The sequence below is a fragment of the Chrysochloris asiatica genome, unplaced genomic scaffold (assembly GCF_000296735.1).
Source record: "Chrysochloris asiatica unplaced genomic scaffold, ChrAsi1.0 scaffold00063, whole genome shotgun sequence".
In the NCBI taxonomy this organism is placed as follows: Eukaryota; Metazoa; Chordata; class Mammalia; order Afrosoricida; family Chrysochloridae; genus Chrysochloris; species Chrysochloris asiatica.
In genome coordinates this window covers 17,323,876-17,335,772 of record NW_006408581.1, presented here as the reverse complement: position 1 = coordinate 17,335,772, position 11,897 = coordinate 17,323,876, and the positions used below count along the sequence as shown (strand labels likewise).

General features: G+C 44.6%; 1 protein-coding gene across 1 annotated transcript in view; it reads left to right on the top strand.

Annotated features, from left to right (window-relative positions):
* Nucleotides 1–2,676: 2,676 nt before the first annotated feature.
* Nucleotides 2,677–11,897, top strand: part of KLF12 (Kruppel-like factor 12) — a 629,283-nt gene continuing 620,062 nt past the window's right edge. The window contains exon 1 of the mRNA XM_006864313.1: nucleotides 2,677–2,951. The gene's annotated coding sequence lies outside the window, so the exon portion shown is untranslated. The remainder of the gene's footprint in view (nucleotides 2,952–11,897) is intronic.

Sequence of the window (11,897 nt, the reverse complement as noted above, 5' to 3'; positions counted from 1 at the left end):
TCGAAACTACCAGCAGGTCCGCGGGAGAAACACGAGGCTTTCTGCTCCCCATAAAGATTTATAGCCTCGGAAACCCTGTGCAGAGCCACTACGAGTTGGAATGGACTCCAGGGTACTTAACAACAACAACCCTTACGGTTGGAGTCCTGGAATAGTGCTATGGGTTAATGCGCCAGACTACAAAGTCCTTTGAATCAGAAAGCCAGCGGTTCAAGCTCATCAGTCAGTCCTCCTACACAGGGTTGCTGTAGGTCGGAACCGACTCTAAGGCACTTAACAACCCTTATGGTTAACTTATCTTGTCTTCACTCCCTGCCCCACCTAGAGGGAAACTTTGAAGTATCTCTAGTAGAGGCATGTTTTTGTTTAAATCCTGCCGTTTTCGAACTTGTGTTTTCATATTGTTTCTATCCAGTTGTCGTGGAGTGTACAGAGGTGTTGGGCAGGATCTGACCAGGGAGCGGGCTCTTGAACAGAGGTCCAAGGGACCAACCTCTCAGTAGTCATGTTCCGTTTTCCTCGGGGTTTCTGATTCCCCTGCAGCATCCAGGTTTTCAGCCTTAGGCTTCCATCACCTTCTTACTCCCTCTGCTTTAGTTCATTTTTAGAGTAGGACACAATTTTCACACTTTCATACATATTTATCTCATTTGTTCTCCTTCGAATCCCTAAGACAAGGACAGGTTTCTCCTTTCAGTCCTGTTTTATTGCGAAGAAAACACCAGGCCCACTCATTCATTGTGAGGAGTAAAAATGGACTGTGGGAATCCTCCAGGCTGGACCACCTTTCCCATTTCCTTACACACAAAATGTGGCAGGAGGCAAACCGCACCAGGCAGCAATCGGCCTTTGTTTTCATTAATCACGCACACCAGGCCTTTATTAAGTGTTTGCAAAATGCCACAATGCCATACAAATGTAGAACAAGGCTTTTCCTAGCTCGAATTTGTTCCTACGCTTTCATTTCCTGTTTCTTGGCCTCTCCCTTAATACTCTTCCCAACCTACTTCATGCCACATTACTGAAAAATGTTCTCTTTTAACCTAAACTTCCCCTTCCCGGTGTTGTCACAGACAGGGTCTCGCCGATTCCAGGGTGCAGGTCCCGGCAGCGGTTTCCCAGAGAGCGCGGGCTCAGGGGATAAGTGCAGAGGTGTCAGCCAGCCTGGAGAACCGTCGTGCGCGCACCTGGGTTTGCAAGAAAGTGGTACACGCAATCTTCAACAATCAATGACTGCCCCGCCTCGCCCAGCTCCACACCACCACCCCGCCCGTCCGCTTCCGCCCGTCTCTTCCCCGCCCCCGCCGACCCTCCGGCGCTGCGCTGACCCGGAGCCCTCCGTGTCACCACGGGAACTGCTGGGGCCCCACCGGCAGCCTCCTCCTCCTCCTCCCGACCCAGAATCTCGCGGATCCGCTCCCTGGGGCGCGGAGGTGGGGCGGGCTGGGACGCCGGGAAGCGGTCAAGGACTCCGCTCTGTGTCGCCCGCTTCTCCGTTCTCCTCTCTGGGCGCAGGGCGGGAGGACTGGACTCCCACCCTGGACACACCCGCGCGGACACCCGGACCCTCTGAGCCATGAGAGGTGTTCGCAGCTCCCGCCTTCTTCCCCTCCAGCAAGTTCGCCTGCTTTCCTAAATAACTGTCTCCGGGAGGCGCCCCTTCTGTCTGTCTCCATTTCGCCCCTTTTCACCCCACCTAGGTGAAACGCGAGGAGGGGGTTGTGCAGGGGCTCCCTGATTCTCAGCCCCACCTCACCAGCAATGTGCATCGCTTCCGAACCCAAACAATGATCCCCCTTCCTTTCTTGCCCAGCCTCCGCAGGCCCCACCCTCACGTGGAGGGTGCCGCCCGGCAGCCGGCTTGGGATGCCCCCGCACGGACCCCATTGTTGCAATGCGCGGGCGAAGCCCGGCGTCCGGGGGCGGTCCCCACTAGCGGTCGCGCCGCCAGCCCCGCAGCCTCTCCCGGCCGCCGAGTCGGCTCCGCCCACACCTTTGGAAGTTAGCTCGCCAGCAAGCCGCGGGGACTGCTTGGTTCCGGGCCCCCTTTCCGCACGCCCCCACACGGACGCGAGCGGGGATGGTGTGGGGGTGCGCCGGCTCCGGGCTTTATTTGCCTCCGAATTCTCTTAATAATGCTGTCTTGCGCGCTTTGACACAAAAGAGGGGACTTTCTCCCGGCTCAGCGCAAGTCCTCGCCTTGCGAGTTGAAATGTGGGGGTTCCTGTCGCCGCGAGGCACCGTTGGCCCCCTTCACCTAGTGGCTCATAAAGCTCCGTTGGCCATGTGTACATTATTTTTGGTGCCGCAGCAAGGTGGTGCAGGTGAAAGGGAAGCGCGGCCCAGAAAGGAGGCCAGGGGAGGCGGGAGCAGGGGTGGGGCGGGGTGGGGCGGGGTGGAGGCTTCGCGGACCAACCCCCCAGCCCGGCGGCCCGGGCGACGAGACGAGGGCTGGGCAGTGGGTGTAGCCTTCTACCTCTGCGAGCGGGGAGGGGTTAGTTTCCCACAGGGGATTTCAACCATCACACTCAGAGCCCGCCTCCTAATCCTCGGGCGGAGCGGCTCGGGGGTTTTGCCCCATTTTATGGCAATAAAGCGACTTAGCGCCTGCTGAGCGAGCCCCTCCCCGCAGCCGCCCCCGCCCTCGGCCCCACCCCGGGGCTCGCCCGCAGCGGAGGGGCTTTGTTTCTGGGGAGGAGGACCCGGAGGTCTTTTGTTTGGGGGTTTGGTGTTTTCACCACCACCCCCCCCAGCCCCCACCACTCGCGCCTCTCCGGTTTCCTGAGCTCGGTGCTGGAAAGGAGGAGAAGCGGCGTCTTGCAACCCCCTCGGCTGGGCCCCGGGGTAATTCGATGCGGGCCTGGCGAGGCTCCCCACGCTAGACCCGGGCTCGCGTCTCGGCTGCCTCCACCCACCGGCCCACCCTACATTTAGCGCATCATGTGATCCGGGTAAGTCATTTGCAAGTACAACAGTTCCCTGGGTTGCCCCCCATTCATTTCCTGAGAACTGCAGAGAGCAGCTGAGAGGCTCTGCCTGTGTGTGTGCGCGAGTGTGCGTGTGAGTGTGCGCGGGTGACGCCGTGTATGTGTGCGCGAGAGAGTGAGTGTGTGTAAGAGAGAGAGAGAAAGGGAGAGAGAGAGGGGGACTCTGTAAGGGAAAGAAAACAATTTCTCCTGCTCTGCAGCTTCTATTCAGGTCTGTGCCGATTCCGTTTCTTATCAAAATAAACAACCCACTCCCTTTTTTCCTCTTTTTTTTCTTGGTGTTTTTTTTTTTTTTTTTTTCCGCCATCCCAAATCAGAACGTATTCTCTTAACATGTTTTATTTTCCTTCTGTCATCTACTCAAGTTCAATCATTTTGGTTGGTCTGTGTTCTGAAAAAGGGGAAAGTGTTGGGAAGCGGGAGGGGGTCGGCGGAGGGCGATGCTATTGCAAAGCTAGTAGCGTTGGTCGGATTCGTGGAGCATAAAGGAGGTTTCTTTCCCCCACTCTCTGAAACATTTTTTTAAAAACAACTTATCAAGTAACATGTATTAAGCAGTTCTCCCCCCCCCCCCACCCCGAGTGGAATTGTCGGTTGCAATGTTTGTCTGACAGTTGGCAAAGATGAAAATAAAACACCAGGGCTGAATTGTGGGGTCTTGTTGAAGTAGTTTGCCCAAGCAATAGAGAGGCTTCGGTGACTAGCTACCGCACCGGAGCTGTAGGTGTGCGCCCGAGAGAGTGGAGAAGAAGGGGTTAAGGCGGAGATGACACCGCTAGCTTGAATCGTGATCCTGGTGCTACATTCATTATTGTCTCTGGTCGTAATGATGTGTAACTGTCACTTGCTACCGTGCCTGGTCCATGGACGCAGCCAAGGGCTGGCCCGTGGCTGGTATTTTCAATGATAGGGGACCCAGACTTGAGTTGACAAGGGGCAACTTTACACATCCATCTGGAGAGGCGGTTTGGGAGTCCACTTCTTCTTGCCTTAGAAGCTCGCTCCGAGTCCTGGGACTTGACCTCCACGACATTAGTTGGTGTTCATGTTAGATGCTTCCCTACGGGGGGAGAATCAATCCTGGTTTTGTTGCGTAGAGAACTGCCTATTAGAACTTTGAAAACTTTTATCTTTGGGGAAAGGGTGGGGTACACTCAACAGTTCTGTTTCGCAGTGTATTTGAGGCAAAAGCTTGGAAAAAGTACCAATTCCTTTGTTATATGTCCTGCAGCTTCCCAACCCCCTTCACCCTGCGCTTCGAGTTTTGCATACTTTAATAGTAATAACCTTAATTCGGCAGATAAAAGCTGACTGTGTTGAAATTAGGAGTATTAGTACAACGGAATGTGTCCTCTGAACAAACAGTTTGTGTGGTTAATATTGTCAGCTCTCGTATTTAAATGTACAGATGGATTAAGGGTCGTTCTATATGAATTGTCTTAACAATCTGCTGGCTAGCAGTCCTGTCGTTGAAGCCATTGGATGTTATTTTAAATCACCTTTAATATTCTCCCACTTGTCCCGTAACACCAGGGAGATGAGCAGCTCTATTTACATTTAGTGCATGTGCATCTAGCCTTCTTCGGTAGACATCTGCCAATCAAACGCACGTCATCTGTAAATCCACCTAGACGCCTCCAATCTCTCTTCTTACTGGAGGATAGTGTTGTTTAGATAAGTAAATGTTTTGAAATAAATTTGGTGGTTTTAGCAGGCAGCAGATTGTGATGGGAATAGGTGTAGTCATTTGAAGAGTGGGTGTATGTGATCTAAGAATCGCGCTTTAGAATTGGCATTGGTAAAAACACTGATCTCCGCCCTCACCCCCTCTCCCCCTAGATAAAAACCTGGTTGTGCTACTTGCAGACCTCATTCACATGTTGTTTACATTTTTGAAAAGCTCATAGAAACTGGTTTATGATAAAGAGGTATATTTTTAGCCCAGAAAATCTAACCATAGCACCTTAATAGAAATAGATACCGAAGGACAAACATTTCAGTTGCATAAGTTAACTCTTTATCTCTGCAGTCTGGTCAGCCTTAAGACTAGAACGAGTATATTAAGCTCCTTTTGAGTTGGGAATGAATCAATTTGAACATACAAGAACTGGCAAAAATTTGTAATGTATTCAGGAATGATGTTTATTATATAGCACCTTTTCATTCAGATTTGCTATGAAATATACTTACACAGGTAAATTTTGGAGTATTTGCATATAAAATTTTCATTAACTATGAATGAAAACTGTAATTAATATAGTAGCTATGTCATGTAAACAAAACAGTCTGGTCTCTGTTTTATTTGGAAGGGTTTAAGTTATTTGTGTATCTATTTAGTACTTCATATTTAAAAGAAACTTCAGTGAGCTAAAGTTTATTTTGGAAAGTTTTGTGTTACTATCTATTGAATGAAAATTGTTATGCTTATGCTGATGAGCCATTAATAACCCCCACCCCTCAACTTCCTTTCCAAGAAATGAGTACTATTTGGGTAAAAACTGGTCTTGGCATATAGCATTTGAGACCTTGAACTTCGCAACTGTTAAATGGTGATGGTTTACTACAGCTGCAGCCTACGTGTGTACCAAAGAGGAAAGGGTTGCAAACCCTGGAGTGATTATGCTTCCCAGGTCAAGGAGAAAACTAATGAGGATGCTGGCGGTTCATTCCAAAGAGCAAACATCAGGCATCTGATATTGACAGTGTACTGGTCATTCAAAAATACATATATTCCTCAGCGATTTTTCCCTTGGCCTCCCGTGAAAGGCAGACATGCACTTTAACAGCCTCACAGTGAGTTTTAGGTACTCTATCAGGAAGCAGGCTGTTAGCAACTTAATGAAATAATTTGGTCTTAAATATAGGTGTGTTTTTTATTAGCCAGAACAACGTAAGTGCTAGGCCTCTAGGCATATACTAAGGGCATTTTGAATTCAAGCCAGTGTTATTCTAGAGTATGGAGTAACCTTACCCAGTGAGGTGATATTGTTAAATAGATGAACATCGAAAGACTGAACATTTCCTCCATTGCACAAGTTAGAAAATATGGAGAGCTATTTTGCTAATTTAAAAACATTATTAAGTTATTTGTTTTCCTTGAGGAAAAAAAATCTTGCTATAGTAATAATTTCATAAACCTAGTAGGTATTTTGCTGTTAGTACAAAACAACTTAATATGCAAAACTGGAGCAGCACAAAATTATGTCAAAAGTTGTTCTTGTTTTTGAATACATAAGTTTCCTTACTTGCGTTTCCATGTTGATTAATGAGCCTGAGCTAAAATCCCGTAACAGGTTTATTCAAAATTGACACCATGATTATTTTTCTCTTTCAGAAAACAACTTTAATTTTTGTAAATAATTCCTAAAATAGGTTGCTGTTGCTTACCCTTCTTGTTTACATTTAAAAAATACAATGATAGTCAAGTAGAAATATCTGTATGTTTGCCTTGTGTACTACTGACCAAGGTTTGTTTATTTTCATTTAAAAAATTCAAATGCATTTATGTTTAAGCCTACAAATTATGCACAACTTTCAGCCTTCGTTATGTATAAATTCTAAGAGTAAATATATTAAATCACTGGCAACACCCTACAACCACAGTCTTAACTCATCTACCACAAGAACCCCTCCCAAAAGCAAAATTCAAGTAAACAGATGGACCTTGCCCTGTACCCAGAAGGTCAACAGCCCTTAGGCTTGGTTGGACCTGGTTGGTGTGTATAGATCCCAAGCCTGGCCAGAATGCTGACTGACTTCAGCTCACCAGAATTCATTCTCAGGGCCTGGACTGGCCACACCCCATCTGACGTCAGCTATTGAGTTCTTGTGGTAGAGAACACATGCTGTGAATTAAATGGTTTCTTTCTCTATATATTCTCAGTAATTATGTTACAAAAGGGTTTTTCGGTTTGGGGTGTTTATTGTCATAAAAATGGCTACTTGAGTAGTCAGATGCTTCCATAAAATTTGTTTTGGTCTGGCAGTAGATTATAGGCTGGAAACTCAAAGAATTCTGCTTTGGTAAGGTCTTTCTCCCCATCTTTTCCATTTTTAACTTAAAATCTTATGTTTGTCTTTTTTGTGGCTAATCTCATGCTTGTATATTTTTGACAATTTTAAAATGTAATCATTGGACTTGTCCAAGCAGTATTGTTGTCTAGGTACAGGGGAGTAGCAGAAAACCTTGGGTGTTGTAAGGCTGCAGGGAAGGAGAGAAGGAAGACATTTAGAAGACTTTGGGCTAGTCTTGACAGCCCCATCAGAGTCTATGGAAGCCAACAGGTGGTTATGACAGTAAGGAATTGTCTTCCTGGTGTGACATTTGCTATACTTACCACTAAGCTTGTCTTCTCATAATCATTTCTAACCATAATGTGTGATGTGTGAGGGAGCTTCAAAAAGTTTGTGGAAAAATATGATAAAAGAATAATGAAATTTTATTCATGTACTTTTTGGAAAGACCCCTGTATACATATAAATTCACTATTTATTTATATACATAGGATAAGCACTGGACTGTGAACCACAGGTCAGTAGTTCGAGTCCACCAGCAGGAGAAAGATGAGGCTTTCTGCTCTTGCAAAAGATTTAAAGCCTCAGAAAACCCTATCCACGGTCACTATGAGTTGAAACTGACTCTATAGCACTTAACAACAACAACATATATACATATTTATACACAAATATATAAGGAACTCTGGTAGTGTAGTGGTTACGAATTGGGTTGTTAGCAGTTCGAAGTTACCAGCCATTCTGTGGGAAAAAGATGAGACTTCTTGCTCCTGTAAAGATTTACAACCATAGAAATCTATACATGGTTGCTAGGAGTTGGAACCGACTCCACAGCACATAACCACAACCATCCCCCCCCCACCCCCCCACCCCCCACACACAATGGGACCTGTTGTGGCGCTGCAGGATAATGCACTGGACTGAAAGGTAGGTTTGAACTGAGATGTTGGCAGTTCAAACTCACCAACTACTCTACTTAGACCCTATACAGGGTTGCTATGAGTTGAAACTGACTCGACAGCACTTGGCCAACCAGACACACACACACACACACACACACTCACTCACTCTCAGATACTTAGGAACACTGGTGGTGCAGTGTTAAGTGCTTGGCTGCTAATGGAAAGGTTGGCAACCACCAGCCCCTCTGTGGGAGAAAGGATGCAGCAATTTCCTTCTGTAAAGATGACAGCCTTGGAAACCTTATGGGGCTTTTCTACACTGCCCTGTAGGTTTGTTGTATGTTGCAATTGACCTGATGGCAGTGGGGTTAAATACTAACCTAAAGGTTGGCAGTTCAAACCCATCAGAGACTTCAAAGGAGAAGGGTGTTGATCATCTACTTCTGTAAAGATAATCAACTTGGAAACCCTGTGGGACAGTTCCACTGCGTTTTATAAGGTGACTATGAGTCAGAAATGACAGGATGGCAGTGGGTTACTGAAATCTACTGGTGTGGTGCTGTAGAAGCAGCACTGGACTGCTAACCGTAAGATCTATGGTTCAAATCCACCAGCTGCTCCTTAGAAACTCTATACAGAGTTGCGATACGTTAGAACAAACTCAAGGGAATATATATATGATATATATATGTATATATGTGAGGGGGCTTCAAAAAGTTTGTGGAAAATAGAATGAAAACAGTGGGATTTTTCATAAACTTTTGGAAGCCCCTGCATATTTAGTTGCTGTCAAGATGATTTTGAATTGTGGTGGTACATGCATATTGCACATACACACTATACTCAGTATAGCCAAGAACAACAGTAAAAAGCATATGTGTGGGCAAGAGCATGCATGTGCACACACACACGAGACTAAAAGAAAAAATTATATAAAACCCTGTTTTTTTTTCAAATTATGTATTTAGTGATAATCATCTCACTTTGAGATTAACAAATTTGTAAGAAAACAAAACAACCAAAGGTGTATAAACCAACACACTTAATTGACTACCAAGATAAATTATTATAAAAAATAAAATGAAAACAAGTTATAAAAAGCCTTTATTCATTTTATAACCGATCATCCACTCATATTTTGTGTCCTTTAGTGAGGATTCAGTTAAATCAGACTCTCTTGGTTACTAACTAATAGATTTTGGTCAAATCTCTAAATCTCTCCAAGTTCAGTTTTCATCTGTAAAATGTGACAGAATAGGAATTGTTGTTAAGTGCCATTGAGTTAGTTCCAATTAATAGTGAGCCCATAGAGCCAACCTTGCGGTTAGCAGTTCATTGCTTATCATACAGCATTACACCAGGACTCCTTATAGGCCATGGCAAAAGTGAAATGAAGTAATTTGAGAATCACTTTGTAAACTATAAAGTGTGGGCGTGGCAACTGATTTGACAGGAAAGCCACACCCACCCTATCCCCAGCCAGCTTCTCAAAGTGAGCATATAAATTGCATTTATGGAGAAGGAATTTCTGATTGTGGGTAGAAATCTTCTGTCAGTCAAAGGTCATGAATTTCATTTCTGTTTCACCAGAGACTTGCTTTATGACCTTGATAAAGTCACTCTTAAAAAATTACTATGTGGCTGGTATAAAAACTACTGAGTGTTAACATTTCTATAATGCAGATAACTATAGTATCTGAGCATTTCAAAAGAGAAGAAATGCATAACAAACAACTGTTTACATGATCATTTATAGAAAATATAAAATAAAGATCAACATTTATTATTTAGAGATTATAAGCCTCTAGGTAGCATAGTGGTTACGAATCGGGCTGTGAACCACAAGGTCAGCAGTTTGGAACTACCAGCCATTCCGCAGGAGAAAGATGAGGTGTTCTGCTCCCATAAAGATTTATAGCCTTGGAAACCCTGTGCAGGGACGCTATGAGTCGGAACCGACTCCACGGCACTTAACAACAACAACAACAATAGGTTATATCTTTAAGGAGCTCTGGTAGCATAGTAGTTACGAATCGGACTGCTAACCTCAAGGTCAGCAGTTCAAAACTGTCAGCTGTTCTGTGGGAGAAAGATGAGACTTTCTGGTCCCGTGAAGACTTGCAGCCTCAGAAACCCTGTGCAGGGTCAGTATGAGTTGGAACCGACTGCACGGTAGTTAACAGCAACAAGGTTATATTTTTAATGAGTGAAGTGAAACTACTATCAACTGATGATTAAAGAAACCCTTAATTTCTGTATGTTCCAAATCATAGCAACCCTATATAGGGTTTTAAAGGAGTAGCTGGTGGGTTTGAACTGCCAACACCAGGAGCCCTAATTTTATCTGTATAGAATCATTTACTCTTTGATGTAATTTACAGCAGTCTGTTGAGCTACAGACAATAAGGAGCCCTGGAAGTACAAATGGTGAAGTGCCCAGCTGTTAACTGAAAGTTTGGCAGTTCAAACACACCCAGTGAATTGAAGCCAACGAAACCCTATTGGGGTAGTTTTACTCTGTCATATATGGGGTTGCTAAGAATTGAAATGGACTCAAGAGCATATATATAACAACATAGTAACGATGAACCTTAAACCCCCAGTTAAGCCAAGAGTCTGTTGATTAAGCTATAGCTAATATATGGCTTACGCTGTTTGGTTGTTGTTGTTAAGTGTCGTCAATTTGGTTCTGACCCATAGCGACCCTGTATATGGTTTCTGAGGAGCGGCTGGTGAGCTTGAACCACTGACCTTGTGCATTCCAATGCATTAACCTGCAGCACCGCTCTAGGTTAGACCCAAATGTTGTTGCTGTGCAATAATACATGTTACTCTTGACTGGCATTATAGAACATATTTAGTGAAGGAAAGTAGATAACAAAAATCTTAAATGGTCATTTGGAAGTTGAGCACGAGTTTTATTATAGTCACACTTCTTTCCAACATATACATTCTTCACACACACAGATTTGAGAACGTTATAAACTATATTTACGTATTTTATCTACAGTAACATTTTCAAATGAAGAAATGCACACTTTATTATTATTATTATTATTATTATTGCATTGCCTAAACACAATATAAGGCACTCTGGTTGTGTAGTGGTTATGAATTAGCCTGTGAACCTTAAGGTCAGCAGTTCAAGACTACTGGCTGCTCCGTAGGAGAAAGATGAGGCTTTCTGCTCCCGTAAAGATTTACAGCCTTGGAAACTCTGTACAGGGTTGTTATGAGTTGGAACTGATTCCACGGCACATCATGACCACAACCACAGTGAAACACAATGTCCTTCCCAGGCAAAGAAAGAGATTCAAACTAGCTAGCCATTATAGCTTACTTTATACTTTTTCTATGCCAGATGCCCACCTTTTCATACTCCTGTTTGTACTTCAAGTTTCACCATACACATCACTCTCTGTGGGACCTCTATTTATCAGCCCCTTCATTTAGAGTTCCAGTCTGTGACCCAGAGCACATGGTATTCATACTCCTGGGATTGCTTGTTGATTTGCGTTTGTCCCCTCCCAACACTGAGCCACTTGAGAGCATTAACTGAGGCTTCACCATTCTTTCTTTTACTGGCATCTGAAGCAGTGTCTAACATAGTGACTGATAGATGGTATGTTCTGAGATAATTATTGAAAGAACACGTTGATGAATAGCCACTGTCCATCCAAATAACTGTTCTATCAGTGGTTTAATGCCACTATCATGGTCTTTCCTACCAAAGCCGTTTCATCTCAAGCTAAATATTTTCAGTTGCATCAGCCAACCCTAAATGTACCACATTTCCTGATTTTGTGTGTGTGTGTGTGTGTGCTTACAAAAAGCAGCTTTGTGGTGCAGTAGAACAGTACTCTAGAAGTCAGACAATGCTGGATTTGAAACCTCAACTACCCAGATTTTAGCTGTTGTACTGGGCAAATTACTTCTCCAAGTCTTAGTATGGTAGTGATGGTGGTATGCTGTGGAGTGGGTTTCAACTCATAGC